This window comes from Stegodyphus dumicola, chromosome X1 (genome assembly GCF_044657685.1).
Source record: "Stegodyphus dumicola isolate Sdum_Otavi_A_Nest chromosome X1, ASM4465768v1".
Taxonomy (NCBI): domain Eukaryota; kingdom Metazoa; phylum Arthropoda; class Arachnida; order Araneae; family Eresidae; genus Stegodyphus; species Stegodyphus dumicola.
In genome coordinates this window covers 134,896,205-134,916,495 of record NC_140780.1, presented here as the reverse complement: position 1 = coordinate 134,916,495, position 20,291 = coordinate 134,896,205, and positions in this window count along the sequence as shown.

Below are 20,291 nucleotides of genomic sequence, written 5' to 3'. Positions count from 1 at the left end.
GAGAATCGTGTGTAACGAAAATAATTTTCATTCAACCTTGGAGTCGCTGAATTCTATGCAGTGCAACATATGAGCCAAACTCACTAATTTTTACTCACACTGCCATGATCACTTAATTCCAAAGCTAATTGATGAGAGATGAGATGTTTGTGTGGCGTTTGTAGACGTGGAAGGCGAAAGTCCGTAGATAAACCAAACTGGCTCGTGTCACAGGCTATTCCGAGGGTATTTCAAAGTCAAATTAGCCTCTTTTCTACGAAACATGTGAAACCACCTCTCTTTCATTTCACACCCCACTTAAATCTCGCCAGCAATGCCAGTGTTTTCTGTATTTTGTTCATTTCCAGAAAGGATATCTTTTCGTGTTAAGAGAAACAAAATGCATGAAATTACATAGTACAGTCAAAAGTCGTTAACTCGTACACCCATAATCCGTGTTAACCGATATTTCGCGTTAAACTGTATACAGATGTGTTTGGACTATGTATATGAAAATAATTTTTTAAAAGGAAAATTTATAATCCTTCCAAAAATTTTTGTGCATTATGCTGCTAAAAATTGATCAGTAAATATATAAAGAAAGAAATTTAGAACCAATTTTTCAGAAAGAATAAAAATTGAAATTCAAATTAACTTGATTAAGTTGTACTCTTGTAACTTTAAGGTCCATCTAATTAATCTGGGAGTTAAATTCTTTCCAGAATATAGTCTACCTAAGACCGCATTATCTGAATAGACAGTAACGGGCGCTTTTCCGAAATAAACCCTGGACTTCTGAACTGCCATTAACATGGCTGACGTTTCTTGTTCGGCCGCTGTATAATTTCGTCGTGTATCGTTTAACGTTTCGCTAAAAAATGCCAAGTGATGTCTTTTTTTGCATTAAAACCGAACCCACGGCGTAATCTGAAGCATCAGCCACGATCTCCAACCTCTCGTCCCCTTCCATGAATTTGAACACTAGGGCATTAATTTCAGCTGTGTTTAATTGTTCAAAAGCCGTGTTGCTTCCGCTATCCACGCAAACTTTGATTTCTTCCGTTTTAACACTAATAAAGGTTCAACAATATTGGTCAAATTTTGGATAAAAGAACGGTAATACGAGCACATGCCAAGAAAAGATGACAGTTTCTTTGCCTTATTTCGCGGAGGATAATTTTTATTTTTATTTTAGAATCCTCAGTCTAAATTTTCTACCCCGAATATCGTCATTATTTCGTTACGAACTTACATTGTTATGCATTAACAGTTAGCCCTGCTTCCTTTAATAATAATAAAAAAACTTCGGGGAGATCTTTCATATGTTCTTCCGATAGTACAGTAGGACAGTTCATTAATACGGAAACTTTCTCAAACATTTCATTAAGTGTCAGCTCAGTTTCAATATCCTACTTCTCCATTTCTTTCGGAGCCAAAGAATCTGATACTTTTGAGAATCGTGTGTAACGAAAATAATTTTCATTCAACCTTGGAGTCGCTGAATTCTATGCAGTGCAACATATGAGCCAAACTCAGTAGTTTTTACTCACACTGCCATGATCACTTAATTCCAAAACTAATTGATGAGAGATGAGATGTTTGTGTGGCGTTTGTAGACGTGGAAGGCGAAAGTCCGTAGATAAACAAAACTGGCTCGTGTCACAGGCTATTCCGAGGGTATTTCAAAGTCAAATTAGCCTCTTTTCTACGAAACATGTGAAACCACCTCTCTTTCATTTCACACCCCACTTAAATCTCGCCAGCAATGCCAGTGTTTTCTGTATTTTGTTCATTTCCAGAAAGGATATCTTTTCGTGTTAAGAGAAACAAAATGCATGAAATTACATAGTACAGTCAAAAGTCGTTAATTCGGACACCCATAATCCGGAATGATCCATAATCCGTGTTAACCGATATTTCGCGTTAAACTGTATACAGATGTGTTTGGACTATGTATATGAAAATAATTTTTTAAAAGGAAAATTTATAATCCTTCCAAAAATTTTTGTGCATTATGCTGCTAAAAATTGATCAGTAAATATATAAAGAAAGAAATTTAGAACCAATTTTTCAGAAAGAATAAAAATTGAAATTCAAATTAACTTGATTAAGTTGTACTCTTGTAACTTTAAGGTTCATCTAATTAATCTGGGAGTTAAATTCTTTCCAGAATATAGTCTACCTAAGACCGCATTATCTGAATAGACAGTAACGGGCGCTTTTCCGAAATAAACCCTGGACTTCTGAACTGCCATTAACATGGCTGACGTTTCTTGTTCGGCCGCTGTATAATTTCGTCGTGTATCGTTTAACGTTTCGCTAAAAAATGCCAAGTGATGTCTTTTTTTGCATTAAAACCGAACCCACGGCGTAATCTGAAGCATCAGCCACGATCTCCAACCTCTCGTCCCCTTCCATGAATTTGAACACTAGGGCATTAATTTCAGCTGTGTTTAATTGTTCAAAAGCCGTGTTGCTTCCGCTATCCACGCAAACTTTGATTTCTTCCGTTTTAACACTAATAAAGGTTCAACAATATTGGTCAAATTTTGGATAAAAGAACGGTAATACGAGCACATGCCAAGAAAAGATGACCGTTTCTTTGCCTTATTTGGCGGAGGATAATTTTTATTTTTATTTTAGAATCCTCAGTCTAAATTTTCTACCCCGAATATCGTCATTATTTCGTTACGAACTTACATTGTTATGCATTAACAGTTAGCCCTGCTTCCTTTAATAATAATAAAAAAACTTCGGGGAGATCTTTCATATGTTCTTCCGATAGTACAGTAGGACAGTTCATTAATACAGAAACTTTCTCAAACATTTCATTAAGTGTCAGCTCAGTTTCAATATCCTACTTCTCCATTTCTTTCGGAGCCAAAGAATCTGATACTTTTGAGAATCGTGTGTAACGAAAATAATTTTCATTGAACCTTGGAGTCGCTGAATTCTATGCAGTGCAACATATGAGCCAAACTCACTAATTTTTACTCACACTGCCATGATCACTTAATTCCAAAGCTAATTGATGAGAGATGAGATGTTTGTGTGGCGTTTGTAGACGTGGAAGGCGAAAGTCCGTAGATAAACAAAACTGGCTCGTGTCACAGGCTATTCCGAGGGTATTTCAAAGTCAAATTAGCCTCTTTTCTACGAAACATGTGAAACCACCTCTCTTTCATTTCACACCCCACTTAAATCTCGCCAGCAATGCCAGTGTTTTCTGTATTTTGTTCATTTCCAGAAAAGATATCTTTTCGTGTTAAGAGAAACAAAATGCATGAAATTACATAGTACAGTCAAAAGTCGTTAACTCGGACACCCATAATCCGGAATGATCCATAATCCGTGTTAACCGATATTTCGCGTTAAACTGTATACAGATGTGTTTGGACTATGTATATGAAAATAATTTTTTAAAAGGAAAATTTATAATCCTTCCAAAAATTTTTGTGCATTATGCTGCTAAAAATTGATCAGTAAATATATAAAGAAAGAAATTTAGAACCAATTTTTCAGAAAGAATAAAAATTGAAATTCAAATTAACTTGATTAAGTTGTACTCTTGTAACTTTAAGGTTCATCTAATTAATCTGGGAGTTAAATTCTTTCCAGAATATAGTCTACCTAAGACCGCATTATCTGAATAGACAGTAACGGGCGCTTTTCCGAAATAAACCCTGGACTTCTGAACTGCCATTAACATGGCTGACGTTTCTTGTTCGGCCGCTGTATAATTTCGTCGTGTATCGTTTAACGTTTCGCTAAAAATGCCAAGTGATGTCTTTTTTTGCATTAAAACCGAACCCACGGCGTAATCTGAAGCATCAGCCACGATCTCCAACCTCTCGTCCCCTTCCATGAATTTGAACACTAGGGCATTAATTTCAGCTGTGTTTTATTGTTCAAAAGCCGTGTTGCTTCCGCTATCCACGCAAACTTTGATTTCTTCCGTTTTAACACTAATAAAGGTTCAACAATATTGGTCAAATTTTGGATAAAAGAACGGTAATACGAGCACATGCCAAGAAAAGATGACAGTTTCTTTGCCTTATTTGACGGAGGATAATTTTTATTTTTATTTTAGAATCCTCAGTCTAAATTTTCTACCCCGAATATCGTCATTATTTCGTTACGAACTTACATTGTTATGCATTAACAGTTAGCCCTGCTTCCTTTAATAATAATAAAAAAACTTCGGGGAGATCTTTCATATGTTCTTCCGATAGTACAGTAGGACAGTTCATTAATACAGAAACTTTCTCAAACATTTCATTAAGTGTCAGCTCAGTTTCAATATCCTACTTCTCCATTTCTTTCGGAGCCAAAGAATCTGATACTTTTGAGAATCGTGTGTAACGAAAATAATTTTCATTCAACCTTGGAGTCGCTGAATTCTATGCAGTGCAACATATGAGCCAAACTCACTAATTTTTACTCACACTGCCATGATCACTTAATTCCAAAGCTAATTGATGAGAGATGAGATGTTTGTGTGGCGTTTGTAGACGTGGAAGGCGAAAGTCCGTAGATAAACCAAACTGGCTCGTGTCACAGGCTATTCCGAGGGTATTTCAAAGTCAAATTAGCCTCTTTTCTACGAAACATGTGAAACCACCTCTCTTTCATTTCACACCCCACTTAAATCTCGCCAGCAATGCCAGTGTTTTCTGTATTTTGTTCATTTCCAGAAAGGATATCTTTTCGTGTTAAGAGAAACAAAATGCATGAAATTACATAGTACAGTCAAAAGTCGTTAATTCGGACACCCATAATCCGGAATGATCCATAATCCGTGTTAACCGATATTTCGCGTTAAACTGTATACAGATGTGTTTGGACTATGTATATGAAAATAATTTTTTAAAAGGAAAATTTATAATCCTTCCAAAAATTTTTGTGCATTATGCTGCTAAAAATTGATCAGTAAATATATAAAGAAAGAAATTTAGAACCAATTTTTCAGAAAGAATAAAAATTGAAATTCAAATTAACTTGATTAAGTTGTACTCTTGTAACTTTAAGGTCCATCTAATTAATCTGGGAGTTAAATTCTTTCCAGAATATAGTCTACCTAAGACCGCATTATCTGAATAGACAGTAACGGGCGCTTTTCCGAAATAAACCCTGGACTTCTGAACTGCCATTAACATGGCTGACGTTTCTTGTTCGGCCGCTGTATAATTTCGTCGTGTATCGTTTAACGTTTCGCTAAAAAATGCCAAGTGATGTCTTTTTTTGCATTAAAACCGAACCCACGGCGTAATCTGAAGCATCAGCCACGATCTCCAACCTCTCGTCCCCTTCCATGAATTTGAACACTAGGGCATTAATTTCAGCTGTGTTTAATTGTTCAAAAGCCGTGTTGCTTCCGCTATCCACGCAAACTTTGATTTCTTCCGTTTTAACACTAATAAAGGTTCAACAATATTGGTCAAATTTTGGATAAAAGAACGGTAATACGAGCACATGCCAAGAAAAGATGACAGTTTCTTTGCCTTATTTCGCGGAGGATAATTTTTATTTTTATTTTAGAATCCTCAGTCTAAATTTTCTACCCCGAATATCGTCATTATTTCGTTACGAACTTACATTGTTATGCATTAACAGTTAGCCCTGCTTCCTTTAATAATAATAAAAAAACTTCGGGGAGATCTTTCATATGTTCTTCCGATAGTACAGTAGGACAGTTCATTAATACGGAAACTTTCTCAAACATTTCATTAAGTGTCAGCTCAGTTTCAATATCCTACTTCTCCATTTCTTTCGGAGCCAAAGAATCTGATACTTTTGAGAATCGTGTGTAACGAAAATAATTTTCATTCAACCTTGGAGTCGCTGAATTCTATGCAGTGCAACATATGAGCCAAACTCACTAGTTTTTACTCACACTGCCATGATCACTTAATTCCAAAACTAATTGATGAGAGATGAGATGTTTGTGTGGCGTTTGTAGACGTGGAAGGCGAAAGTCCGTAGATAAACCAAACTGGCTCGTGTCACAGGCTATTCCGAGGGTATTTCAAAGTCAAATTAGCCTCTTTTCTACGAAACATGTGAAACCACCTCTCTTTCATTTCACACCCCACTTAAATCTCGCCAGCAATGCCAGTGTTTTCTGTATTTTGTTCATTTCCAGAAAGGATATCTTTTCGTGTTAAGAGAAACAAAATGCATGAAATTACATAGTACAGTCAAAAGTCGTTAATTCGGACACCCATAATCCGGAATGATCCATAATCCGTGTTAACCGATATTTCGCGTTAAACTGTATACAGATGTGTTTGGACTATGTATATGAAAATAATTTTTTAAAAGGAAAATTTATAATCCTTCCAAAAATTTTTGTGCATTATGCTGCTAAAAATTGATCAGTAAATATATAAAGAAAGAAATTTAGAACCAATTTTTCAGAAAGAATAAAAATTGAAATTCAAATTAACTTGATTAAGTTGTACTCTTGTAACTTTAAGGTTCATCTAATTAATCTGGGAGTTAAATTCTTTCCAGAATATAGTCTACCTAAGACCGCATTATCTGAATAGACAGTAACGGGCGCTTTTCCGAAATAAACCCTGGACTTCTGAACTGCCATTAACATGGCTGACGTTTCTTGTTCGGCCGCTGTATAATTTCGTCGTGTATCGTTTAACGTTTCGCTAAAAAATGCCAAGTGATGTCTTTTTTTGCATTAAAACCGAACCCACGGCGTAATCTGAAGCATCAGCCACGATCTCCAACCTCTCGTCCCCTTCCATGAATTTGAACACTAGGGCATTAATTTCAGCTGTGTTTAATTGTTCAAAAGCCGTGTTGTTTCCGCTATCCACGCAAACTTTGATTTCTTCCGTTTTAACACTAATAAAGGTTCAACAATATTGGTCAAATTTTGGATAAAAGAACGGTAATACGAGCACATGCCAAGAAAAGATGACCGTTTCTTTGCCTTATTTGGCGGAGGATAATTTTTATTTTTATTTTAGAATCCTCAGTCTAAATTTTCTACCCCGAATATCGTCATTATTTCGTTACGAACTTACATTGTTATGCATTAACAGTTAGCCCTGCTTCCTTTAATAATAATAAAAAAACTTCGGGGAGATCTTTCATATGTTCTTCCGATAGTACAGTAGGACAGTTCATTAATACAGAAACTTTCTCAAACATTTCATTAAGTGTCAGCTCAGTTTCAATATCCTACTTCTCCATTTCTTTCGGAGCCAAAGAATCTGATACTTTTGAGAATCGTGTGTAACGAAAATAATTTTCATTGAACCTTGGAGTCGCTGAATTCTATGCAGTGCAACATATGAGCCAAACTCACTAATTTTTACTCACACTGCCATGATCACTTAATTCCAAAGCTAATTGGTGAGAGATGAGATGTTTGTGTGGCGTTTGTAGACGTGGAAGGCGAAAGTCCGTAGATAAACAAAACTGGCTCGTGTCACAGGCTATTCCGAGGGTATTTCAAAGTCAAATTAGCCTCTTTTCTACGAAACATGTGAAACCACCTCTCTTTCATTTCACACCCCACTTAAATCTCGCCAGCAATGCCAGTGTTTTCTGTATTTTGTTCATTTCCAGAAAGGATATCTTTTCGTGTTAAGAGAAACAAAATGCATGAAATTACATAGTACAGTCAAAAGTCGTTAACTCGTACACCCATAATCCGGAATGATCCATAATCCGTGTTAACCGATATTTCGCGTTAAACTGTATACAGATGTGTTTGGACTATGTATATGAAAATAATTTTTTAAAAGGAAAATTTATAATCCTTCCAAAAATTTTTGTGCATTATGCTGCTAAAAATTGATCAGTAAATATATAAAGAAAGAAATTTAGAACCAATTTTTCAGAAAGAATAAAAATTGAAATTCAAATTAACTTGATTAAGTTGTACTCTTGTAACTTTAAGGTCCATCTAATTAATCTGGGAGTTAAATTCTTTCCAGAATATAGTCTACCTAAGACCGCATTATCTGAATAGACAGTAACGGGCGCTTTTCCGAAATAAACCCTGGACTTCTGAACTGCCATTAACATGGCTGACGTTTCTTGTTCGGCCGCTGTATAATTTCGTCGTGTATCGTTTAACGTTTCGCTAAAAAATGCCAAGTGATGTCTTTTTTTGCATTAAAACCGAACCCACGGCGTAATCTGAAGCATCAACCACGATCTCCAACCTCTCGTCCCCTTCCATGAATTTGAACACTAGGGCATTAATTTCAGCTGTGTTTAATTGTTCAAAAGCCGTGTTGCTTCCGCTATCCACGCAAACTTTGATTTCTTCCGTTTTAACACTAATAAAGGTTCAACAATATTGGTCAAATTTTGGATAAAAGAACGGTAATACGAGCACATGCCAAGAAAAGATGACAGTTTCTTTGCCTTATTTGGCGGAGGATAATTTTTATTTTTATTTTAGAATCCTCAGTCTAAATTTTCTACCCCGAATATCGTCATTATTTCGTTACGAACTTACATTGTTATGCATTAACAGTTAGCCCTGCTTCCTTTAATAATAATAAAAAAACTTCGGGGAGATCTTTCATATGTTCTTCCGATAGTACAGTAGGACAGTTCATTAATACGGAAACTTTCTCAAACATTTCATTAAGTGTCAGCTCAGTTTCAATATCCTACTTCTCCATTTCTTTCGGAGCCAAAGAATCTGATACTTTTGAGAATCGTGTGTAACGAAAATAATTTTCATTCAACCTTGGAGTCGCTGAATTCTATGCAGTGCAACATATGAGCCAAACTCACTAATTTTTACTCACACTGCCATGATCACTTAATTCCAAAGCTAATTGATGAGAGATGAGATGTTTGTGTGGCGTTTGTAGACGTGGAAGGCGAAAGTCCGTAGATAAACAAAACTGGCTCGTGTCACAGGCTATTCCGAGGGTATTTCAAAGTCAAATTAGCCTCTTTTCTACGAAACATGTGAAACCACCTCTCTTTCATTTCACACCCCACTTAAATCTCGCCAGCAATGCCAGTGTTTTCTGTATTTTGTTCATTTCCAGAAAGGATATCTTTTCGTGTTAAGAGAAACAAAATGCATGAAATTACATAGTACAGTCAAAAGTCGTTAATTCGGACACCCATAATCCGGAATGATCCATAATCCGTGTTAACCGATATTTCGCGTTAAACTGTATACAGATGTGTTTGGACTATGTATATGAAAATAATTTTTTAAAAGGAAAATTTATAATCCTTCCAAAAATTTTTGTGCATTATGCTGCTAAAAATTGATCAGTAAATATATAAAGAAAGAAATTTAGAACCAATTTTTCAGAAAGAATAAAAATTGAAATTCAAATTAACTTGATTAAGTTGTACTCTTGTAACTTTAAGGTTCATCTAATTAATCTGGGAGTTAAATTCTTTCCAGAATATAGTCTACCTAAGACCGCATTATCTGAATAGACAGTAACGGGCGCTTTTCCGAAATAAACCCTGGACTTCTGAACTGCCATTAACATGGCTGACGTTTCTTGTTCGGCCGCTGTATAATTTCGTCGTGTATCGTTTAACGTTTCGCTAAAAAATGCCAAGTGATGTCTTTTTTTGCATTAAAACCGAACCCACGGCGTAATCTGAAGCATCAGCCACGATCTCCAACCTCTCGTCCCCTTCCATGAATTTGAACACTAGGGCATTAATTTCAGCTGTGTTTAATTGTTCAAAAGCCGTGTTGTTTCCGCTATCCACGCAAACTTTGATTTCTTCCGTTTTAACACTAATAAAGGTTCAACAATATTGGTCAAATTTTGGATAAAAGAACGGTAATACGAGCACATGCCAAGAAAAGATGACCGTTTCTTTGCCTTATTTGGCGGAGGATAATTTTTATTTTTATTTTAGAATCCTCAGTCTAAATTTTCTACCCCGAATATCGTCATTATTTCGTTACGAACTTACATTGTTATGCATTAACAGTTAGCCCTGCTTCCTTTAATAATAATAAAAAAACTTCGGGGAGATCTGTCATATGTTCTTCCGATAGTACAGTAGGACAGTTCATTAATACAGAAACTTTCTCAAACATTTCATTAAGTGTCAGCTCAGTTTCAATATCCTACTTCTCCATTTCTTTCGGAGCCAAAGAATCTGATACTTTTGAGAATCGTGTGTAACGAAAATAATTTTCATTGAACCTTGGAGTCGCTGAATTCTATGCAGTGCAACATATGAGCCAAACTCACTAATTTTTACTCACACTGCCATGATCACTTAATTCCAAAGCTAATTGATGAGAGATGAGATGTTTGTGTGGCGTTTGTAGACGTGGAAGGCGAAAGTCCGTAGATAAACAAAACTGGCTCGTGTCACAGGCTATTCCGAGGGTATTTCAAAGTCAAATTAGCCTCTTTTCTACGAAACATGTGAAACCACCTCTCTTTCATTTCACACCCCACTTAAATCTCGCCAGCAATGCCAGTGTTTTCTGTATTTTGTTCATTTCCAGAAAGGATATCTTTTCGTGTTAAGAGAAACAAAATGCATGAAATTACATAGTACAGTCAAAAGTCGTTAATTCGGACACCCATAATCCGGAATGATCCATAATCCGTGTTAACCGATATTTCGCGTTAAACTGTATACAGATGTGTTTGGACTATGTATATGAAAATAATTTTTTAAAAGGAAAATTTATAATCCTTCCAAAAATTTTTGTGCATTATGCTGCTAAAAATTGATCAGTAAATATATAAAGAAAGAAATTTAGAACCAATTTTTCAGAAAGAATAAAAATTGAAATTCAAATTAACTTGATTAAGTTGTACTCTTGTAACTTTAAGGTTCATCTAATTAATCTGGGAGTTAAATTCTTTCCAGAATATAGTCTACCTAAGACCGCATTATCTGAATAGACAGTAACGGGCGCTTTTCCGAAATAAACCCTGGACTTCTGAACTGCCATTAACATGGCTGACGTTTCTTGTTCGGCCGCTGTATAATTTCGTCGTGTATCGTTTAACGTTTCGCTAAAAAATGCCAAGTGATGTCTTTTTTTGCATTAAAACCGAACCCACGGCGTAATCTGAAGCATCAGCCACGATCTCCAACCTCTCGTCCCCTTCCATGAATTTGAACACTAGGGCATTAATTTCAGCTGTGTTTAATTGTTCAAAAGCCGTGTTGTTTCCGCTATCCACGCAAACTTTGATTTCTTCCGTTTTAACACTAATAAAGGTTCAACAATATTGGTCAAATTTTGGATAAAAGAACGGTAATACGAGCACATGCCAAGAAAAGATGACCGTTTCTTTGCCTTATTTGGCGGAGGATAATTTTTATTTTTATTTTAGAATCCTCAGTCTAAATTTTCTACCCCGAATATCGTCATTATTTCGTTACGAACTTACATTGTTATGCATTAACAGTTAGCCCTGCTTCCTTTAATAATAATAAAAAAACTTCGGGGAGATCTTTCATATGTTCTTCCGATAGTACAGTAGGACAGTTCATTAATACAGAAACTTTCTCAAACATTTCATTAAGTGTCAGCTCAGTTTCAATATCCTACTTCTCCATTTCTTTCGGAGCCAAAGAATCTGATACTTTTGAGAATCGTGTGTAACGAAAATAATTTTCATTGAACCTTGGAGTCGCTGAATTCTATGCAGTGCAACATATGAGCCAAACTCACTAATTTTTACTCACACTGCCATGATCACTTAATTCCAAAGCTAATTGATGAGAGATGAGATGTTTGTGTGGCGTTTGTAGACGTGGAAGGCGAAAGTCCGTAGATAAACAAAACTGGCTCGTGTCACAGGCTATTCCGAGGGTATTTCAAAGTCAAATTAGCCTCTTTTCTACGAAACATGTGAAACCACCTCTCTTTCATTTCACACCCCACTTAAATCTCGCCAGCAATGCCAGTGTTTTCTGTATTTTGTTCATTTCCAGAAAGGATATCTTTTCGTGTTAAGAGAAACAAAATGCATGAAATTACATAGTACAGTCAAAAGTCGTTAACTCGTACACCCATAATCCGGAATGATCCATAATCCGTGTTAACCGATATTTCGCGTTAAACTGTATACAGATGTGTTTGGACTATGTATATGAAAATAATTTTTTAAAAGGAAAATTTATAATCCTTCCAAAAATTTTTGTGCATTATGCTGCTAAAAATTGATCAGTAAATATATAAAGAAAGAAATTTAGAACCAATTTTTCAGAAAGAATAAAAATTGAAATTCAAATTAACTTGATTAAGTTGTACTCTTGTAACTTTAAGGTCCATCTAATTAATCTGGGAGTTAAATTCTTTCCAGAATATAGTCTACCTAAGACCGCATTATCTGAATAGACAGTAACGGGCGCTTTTCCGAAATAAACCCTGGACTTCTGAACTGCCATTAACATGGCTGACGTTTCTTGTTCGGCCGCTGTATAATTTCGTCGTGTATCGTTTAACGTTTCGCTAAAAAATGCCAAGTGATGTCTTTTTTTGCATTAAAACCGAACCCACGGCGTAATCTGAAGCATCAGCCACGATCTCCAACCTCTCGTCCCCTTCCATGAATTTGAACACTAGGGCATTAATTTCAGCTGTGTTTAATTGTTCAAAAGCCGTGTTGCTTCCGCTATCCACGCAAACTTTGATTTCTTCCGTTTTAACACTAATAAAGGTTCAACAATATTGGTCAAATTTTGGATAAAAGAACGGTAATACGAGCACATGCCAAGAAAAGATGACAGTTTCTTTGCCTTATTTGGCGGAGGATAATTTTTATTTTTATTTTAGAATCCTCAGTCTAAATTTTCTACCCCGAATATCGTCATTATTTCGTTACGAACTTACATTGTTATGCATTAACAGTTAGCCCTGCTTCCTTTAATAATAATAAAAAAACTTCGGGGAGATCTTTCATATGTTCTTCCGATAGTACAGTAGGACAGTTCATTAATACGGAAACTTTCTCAAACATTTCATTAAGTGTCAGCTCAGTTTCAATATCCTACTTCTCCATTTCTTTCGGAGCCAAAGAATCTGATACTTTTGAGAATCGTGTGTAACGAAAATAATTTTCATTCAACCTTGGAGTCGCTGAATTCTATGCAGTGCAACATATGAGCCAAACTCACTAATTTTTACTCACACTGCCATGATCACTTAATTCCAAAGCTAATTGATGAGAGATGAGATGTTTGTGTGGCGTTTGTAGACGTGGAAGGCGAAAGTCCGTAGATAAACAAAACTGGCTCGTGTCACAGGCTATTCCGAGGGTATTTCAAAGTCAAATTAGCCTCTTTTCTACGAAACATGTGAAACCACCTCTCTTTCATTTCACACCCCACTTAAATCTCGCCAGCAATGCCAGTGTTTTCTGTATTTTGTTCATTTCCAGAAAGGATATCTTTTCGTGTTAAGAGAAACAAAATGCATGAAATTACATAGTACAGTCAAAAGTCGTTAATTCGGACACCCATAATCCGGAATGATCCATAATCCGTGTTAACCGATATTTCGCGTTAAACTGTATACAGATGTGTTTGGACTATGTATATGAAAATAATTTTTTAAAAGGAAAATTTATAATCCTTCCAAAAATTTTTGTGCATTATGCTGCTAAAAATTGATCAGTAAATATATAAAGAAAGAAATTTAGAACCAATTTTTCAGAAAGAATAAAAATTGAAATTCAAATTAACTTGATTAAGTTGTACTCTTGTAACTTTAAGGTTCATCTAATTAATCTGGGAGTTAAATTCTTTCCAGAATATAGTCTACCTAAGACCGCATTATCTGAATAGACAGTAAAGGGCGCTTTTCCGAAATAAACCCTGGACTTCTGAACTGCCATTAACATGGCTGACGTTTCTTGTTCGGCCGCTGTATAATTTCGTCGTGTATCGTTTAACGTTTCGCTAAAAAATGCCAAGTGATGTCTTTTTTTGCATTAAAACCGAACCCACGGCGTAATCTGAAGCATCAGCCACGATCTCCAACCTCTCGTCCCCTTCCATGAATTTGAACACTAGGGCATTAATTTCAGCTGTGTTTAATTGTTCAAAAGCCGTGTTGTTTCCGCTATCCACGCAAACTTTGATTTCTTCCGTTTTAACACTAATAAAGGTTCAACAATATTGGTCAAATTTTGGATAAAAGAACGGTAATACGAGCACATGCCAAGAAAAGATGACCGTTTCTTTGCCTTATTTGGCGGAGGATAATTTTTATTTTTATTTTAGAATCCTCAGTCTAAATTTTCTACCCCGAATACCGTCATTATTTCGTTACGAACTTACATTGTTATGCATTAACAGTTAGCCCTGCTTCCTTTAATAATAATAAAAAAACTTCGGGGAGATCTTTCATATGTTCTTCCGATAGTACAGTAGGACAGTTCATTAATACAGAAACTTTCTCAAACATTTCATTAAGTGTCAGCTCAGTTTCAATATCCTACTTCTCCATTTCTTTCGGAGCCAAAGAATCTGATACTTTTGAGAATCGTGTGTAACGAAAATAATTTTCATTGAACCTTGGAGTCGCTGAATTCTATGCAGTGCAACATATGAGCCAAACTCACTAATTTTTACTCACACTGCCATGATCACTTAATTCCAAAGCTAATTGATGAGAGATGAGATGTTTGTGTGGCGTTTGTAGACGTGGAAGGCGAAAGTCCGTAGATAAACAAAACTGGCTCGTGTCACAGGCTATTCCGAGGGTATTTCAAAGTCAAATTAGCCTCTTTTCTACGAAACATGTGAAACCACCTCTCTTTCATTTCACACCCCACTTAAATCTCGCCAGCAATGCCAGTGTTTTCTGTATTTTGTTCATTTCCAGAAAGGATATCTTTTCGTGTTAAGAGAAACAAAATGCATGAAATTACATAGTACAGTCAAAAGTCGTTAACTCGTACACCCATAATCCGGAATGATCCATAATCCGTGTTAACCGATATTTCGCGTTAAACTGTATACAGATGTGTTTGGACTATGTATATGAAAATAATTTTTTAAAAGGAAAATTTATAATCCTTCCAAAAATTTTTGTGCATTATGCTGCTAAAAATTGATCAGTAAATATATAAAGAAAGAAATTTAGAACCAATTTTTCAGAAAGAATAAAAATTGAAATTCAAATTAACTTGATTAAGTTGTACTCTTGTAACTTTAAGGTCCATCTAATTAATCTGGGAGTTAAATTCTTTCCAGAATATAGTCTACCTAAGACCGCATTATCTGAATAGACAGTAACGGGCGCTTTTCCGAAATAAACCCTGGACTTCTGAACTGCCATTAACATGGCTGACGTTTCTTGTTCGGCCGCTGTATAATTTCGTCGTGTATCGTTTAACGTTTCGCTAAAAAATGCCAAGTGATGTCTTTTTTTGCATTAAAACCGAACCCACGGCGTAATCTGAAGCATCAGCCACGATCTCCAACCTCTCGTCCCCTTCCATGAATTTGAACACTAGGGCATTAATTTCAGCTGTGTTTAATTGTTCAAAAGCCGTGTTGCTTCCGCTATCCACGCAAACTTTGATTTCTTCCGTTTTAACACTAATAAAGGTTCAACAATATTGGTCAAATTTTGGATAAAAGAACGGTAATACGAGCACATGCCAAGAAAAGATGACAGTTTCTTTGCCTTATTTGGCGGAGGATAATTTTTATTTTTATTTTAGAATCCTCAGTCTAAATTTTCTACCCCGAATATCGTCATTATTTCGTTACGAACTTACATTGTTATGCATTAACAGTTAGCCCTGCTTCCTTTAATAATAATAAAAAAACTTCGGGGAGATCTTTCATATGTTCTTCCGATAGTACAGTAGGACAGTTCATTAATACAGAAACTTTCTCAAACATTTCATTAAGTGTCAGCTCAGTTTCAATATCCTACTTCTCCATTTCTTTCGGAGCCAAAGAATCTGATACTTTTGAGAATCGTGTGTAACGAAAATAATTTTCATTGAACCTTGGAGTCGCTGAATTCTATGCAGTGCAACATATGAGCCAAACTCACTAATTTTTACTCACACTGCCATGATCACTTAATTCCAAAGCTAATTGATGAGAGATGAGATGTTTGTGTGGCGTTTGTAGACGTGGAAGGCGAAAGTCCGTAGATAAACAAAACTGGCTCGTGTCACAGGCTATTCCGAGGGTATTTCAAAGTCAAATTAGCCTCTTTTCTACGAAACATGTGAAACCACCTCTCTTTCATTTCACACCCCACTTAAATCTCGCCAGCAATGCCAGTGTTTTCTGTATTTTGTTCATTTCCAGAAAGGATATCTTTTCGTGTTAAGAGAAACAAAATGCATGAAATTACATAGTACAGTCAAAAGTCGTTAACTCGTACACCCATAATCCGGAATGATCCATAATCCGTGTTAACCGATATTTCGCGTTAAACTGTATACAGATGTGTTTGGACTATGTATATGAAAATAATTTTTTAAAAGGAAAATTTATAATCCTTCCAAAAATTTTTGTGCATTATGCTGCTAAAAATTGATCAGTAAATATATAAAGAAAGAAATTTAGAACCAATTTTTCAGAAAGAATAAAAATTGAAATTCAAATTAACTTGATTAAGTTGTACTCTTGTAACTTTAAGGTCCATCTAATTAATCTGGGAGTTAAATTCTTTCCAGAATATAGTCTACCTAAGACCGCATTATCTGAATAGACAGTAACGGGCGCTTTTCCGAAATAAACCCTGGACTTCTGAACTGCCATTAACATGGCTGACGTTTCTTGTTCGGCCGCTGTATAATTTCGTCGTGTATCGTTTAACGTTTCGCTAAAAAATGCCAAGTGATGTCTTTTTTTGCATTAAAACCGAACCCACGGCGTAATCTGAAGCATCAGCCACGATCTCCAACCTCTCGTCCCCTTCCATGAATTTGAACACTAGGGCATTAATTTCAGCTGTGTTTAATTGTTCAAAAGCCGTGTTGCTTCCGCTATCCACGCAAACTTTGATTTCTTCCGTTTTAACACTAATAAAGGTTCAACAATATTGGTCAAATTTTGGATAAAAGAACGGTAATACGAGCACATGCCAAGAAAAGATGACAGTTTCTTTGCCTTATTTGGCGGAGGATAATTTTTATTTTTATTTTAGAATCCTCAGTCTAAATTTTCTACCCCGAATATCGTCATTATTTCGTTACGAACTTACATTGTTATGCATTAACAGTTAGCCCTGCTTCCTTTAATAATAATAAAAAAACTTCGGGGAGATCTTTCATATGTTCTTCCGATAGTACAGTAGGACAGTTCATTAATACGGAAACTTTCTCAAACATTTCATTAAGTGTCAGCTCAGTTTCAATATCCTACTTCTCCATTTCTTTCGGAGCCAAAGAATCTGATACTTTTGAGAATCGTGTGTAACGAAAATAATTTTCATTCAACCTTGGAGTCGCTGAATTCTATGCAGTGCAACATATGAGCCAAACTCACTAATTTTTACTCACACTGCCATGATCACTTAATTCCAAAGCTAATTGATGAGAGATGAGATGTTTGTGTGGCGTTTGTAGACGTGGAAGGCGAAAGTCCGTAGATAAACAAAACTGGCTCGTGTCACAGGCTATTCCGAGGGTATTTCAAAGTCAAATTAGCCTCTTTTCTACGAAACATGTGAAACCACCTCTGTTTCATTTCACACCCCACTTAAATCTCGCCAGCAATGCCAGTGTTTTCTGTATTTTGTTCATTTCCAGAAAGGATATCTTTTCGTGTTAAGAGAAACAAAATGCATGAAATTACATAGTACAGTCAAAAGTCGTTAATTCGGACACCCATAATCCGGAATGATCCATAATCCGTGTTAACCGATATTTCGCGTTAAACTGTATACAGATGTGTTTGGACTATGTATATGAAAATAATTTTTTAAAAGGAAAATTTATAATCCTTCCAAAAATTTTTGTGCATTATGCTGCTAAAAATTGATCAGTAAATATATAAAGAAAGAAATTTAGAACCAATTTTTCAGAAAGAATAAAAATTGAAATTCAAATTAACTTGATTAAGTTGTACTCTTGTAACTTTAAGGTTCATCTAATTAATCTGGGAGTTAAATTCTTTCCAGAATATAGTCTACCTAAGACCGCATTATCTGAATAGACAGTAACGGGCGCTTTTCCGAAATAAACCCTGGACTTCTGAACTGCCATTAACATGGCTGACGTTTCTTGTTCGGCCGCTGTATAATTTCGTCGTGTATCGTTTAACGTTTCGCTAAAAAATGCCAAGTGATGTCTTTTTTTGCATTAAAACCGAACCCACGGCGTAATCTGAAGCATCAGCCACGATCTCCAACCTCTCGTCCCCTTCCATGAATTTGAACACTAGGGCATTAATTTCAGCTGTGTTTAATTGTTCAAAAGCCGTGTTGTTTCCGCTATCCACGCAAACTTTGATTTCTTCCGTTTTAACACTAATAAAGGTTCAACAATATTGGTCAAATTTTGGATAAAAGAACGGTAATACGAGCACATGCCAAGAAAAGATGACCGTTTCTTTGCCTTATTTGGCGGAGGATAATTTTTATTTTTATTTTAGAATCCTCAGTCTAAATTTTCTACCCCGAATATCGTCATTATTTCGTTACGAACTTACATTGTTATGCATTAACAGTTAGCCCTGCTTCCTTTAATAATAATAAAAAAACTTCGGGGAGATCTTTCATATGTTCTTCCGATAGTACAGTAGGACAGTTCATTAATACAGAAACTTTCTCAAACATTTCATTAAGTGTCAGCTCAGTTTCAGTATCCTACTTCTCCATTTCTTTCGGAGCCAAAGAATCTGATACTTTTGAGAATCGTGTGTAACGAAAATAATTTTCATTGAACCTTGGAGTCGCTGAATTCTATGCAGTGCAACATATGAGCCAAACTCACTAATTTTTACTCACACTGCCATGATCACTTAATTCCAAAGCTAATTGATGAGAGATGAGATGTTTGTGTGGCGTTTGTAGACGTGGAAGGCGAAAGTCCGTAGATAAACAAAACTGGCTCGTGTCACAGGCTATTCCGAGGGTATTTCAAAGTCAAATTAGCCTCTTTTCTACGAAACATGTGAAACCACCTCTCTTTCATTTCACACCCCACTTAAATCTCGCCAGCAATGCCAGTGTTTTCTGTATTTTGTTCATTTCCAGAAAGGATATCTTTTCGTGTTAAGAGAAACAAAATGCATGAAATTACATAGTACAGTCAAAAGTCGTTAACTCGTACACCCATAATACGGAATGATCCATAATCCGTGTTAACCGATATTTCGCGTTAAACTGTATACAGATGTGTTTGGACTATGTATATGAAAATAATTTTTTAAAAGGAAAATTTATAATCCTTCCAAAAATTTTTGTGCATTATGCTGCTAAAAATTGATCAGTAAATATATAAAGAAAGAAATTTAGAACCAATTTTTCAGAAAGAATAAAAATTGAAATTCAAATTAACTTGATTAAGTTGTACTCTTGTAACTTTAAGGTCCATCTAATTAATCTGGGAGTTAAATTCTTTCCAGAATATAGTCTACCTAAGACCGCATTATCTGAATAGACAGTAACGGGCGCTTTTCCGAAATAAACCCTGGACTTCTGAACTGCCATTAACATGGCTGACGTTTCTTGTTCGGCCGCTGTATAATTTCGTCGTGTATCGTTTAACGTTTCGCTAAAAAATGCCAAGTTATGTCTTTTTTTGCATTAAAACCGAACCCACGGCGTAATCTGAAGCATCAGCCACGATCTCCAAACTCTCGTCCCCTTCCATGAATTTGAACACTAGGGCATTAATTTCAGCTGTGTTTAATTGTTCAAAAGCCGTGTTGTTTCCGCTATCCACGCAAACTTTGATTTCTTCCGTTTTAACACTAATAAAGGTTCAACAATATTGGTCAAATTTTGGATAAAAGAACGGTAATACGAGCACATGCCAAGAAAAGATGACCGTTTCTTTGCCTTATTTGGCGGAGGATAATTTTTATTTTTATTTTAGAATCCTCAGTCTAAATTTTCTACCCCGAATATCGTCATTATTTCGTTACGAACTTACATTGTTATGCATTAACAGTTAGCCCTGCTTCCTTTAATAATAATAAAAAAACTTCGGGGAGATCTTTCATATGTTCTTCCGATAGTACAGTAGGACAGTTCATTAATACAGAAACTTTCTCAAACATTTCATTAAGTGTCAGCTCAGTTTCAATATCCTACTTCTCCATTTCTTTCGGAGCCAAAGAATCTGATACTTTTGAGAATCGTGTGTAACGAAAATAATTTTCATTGAACC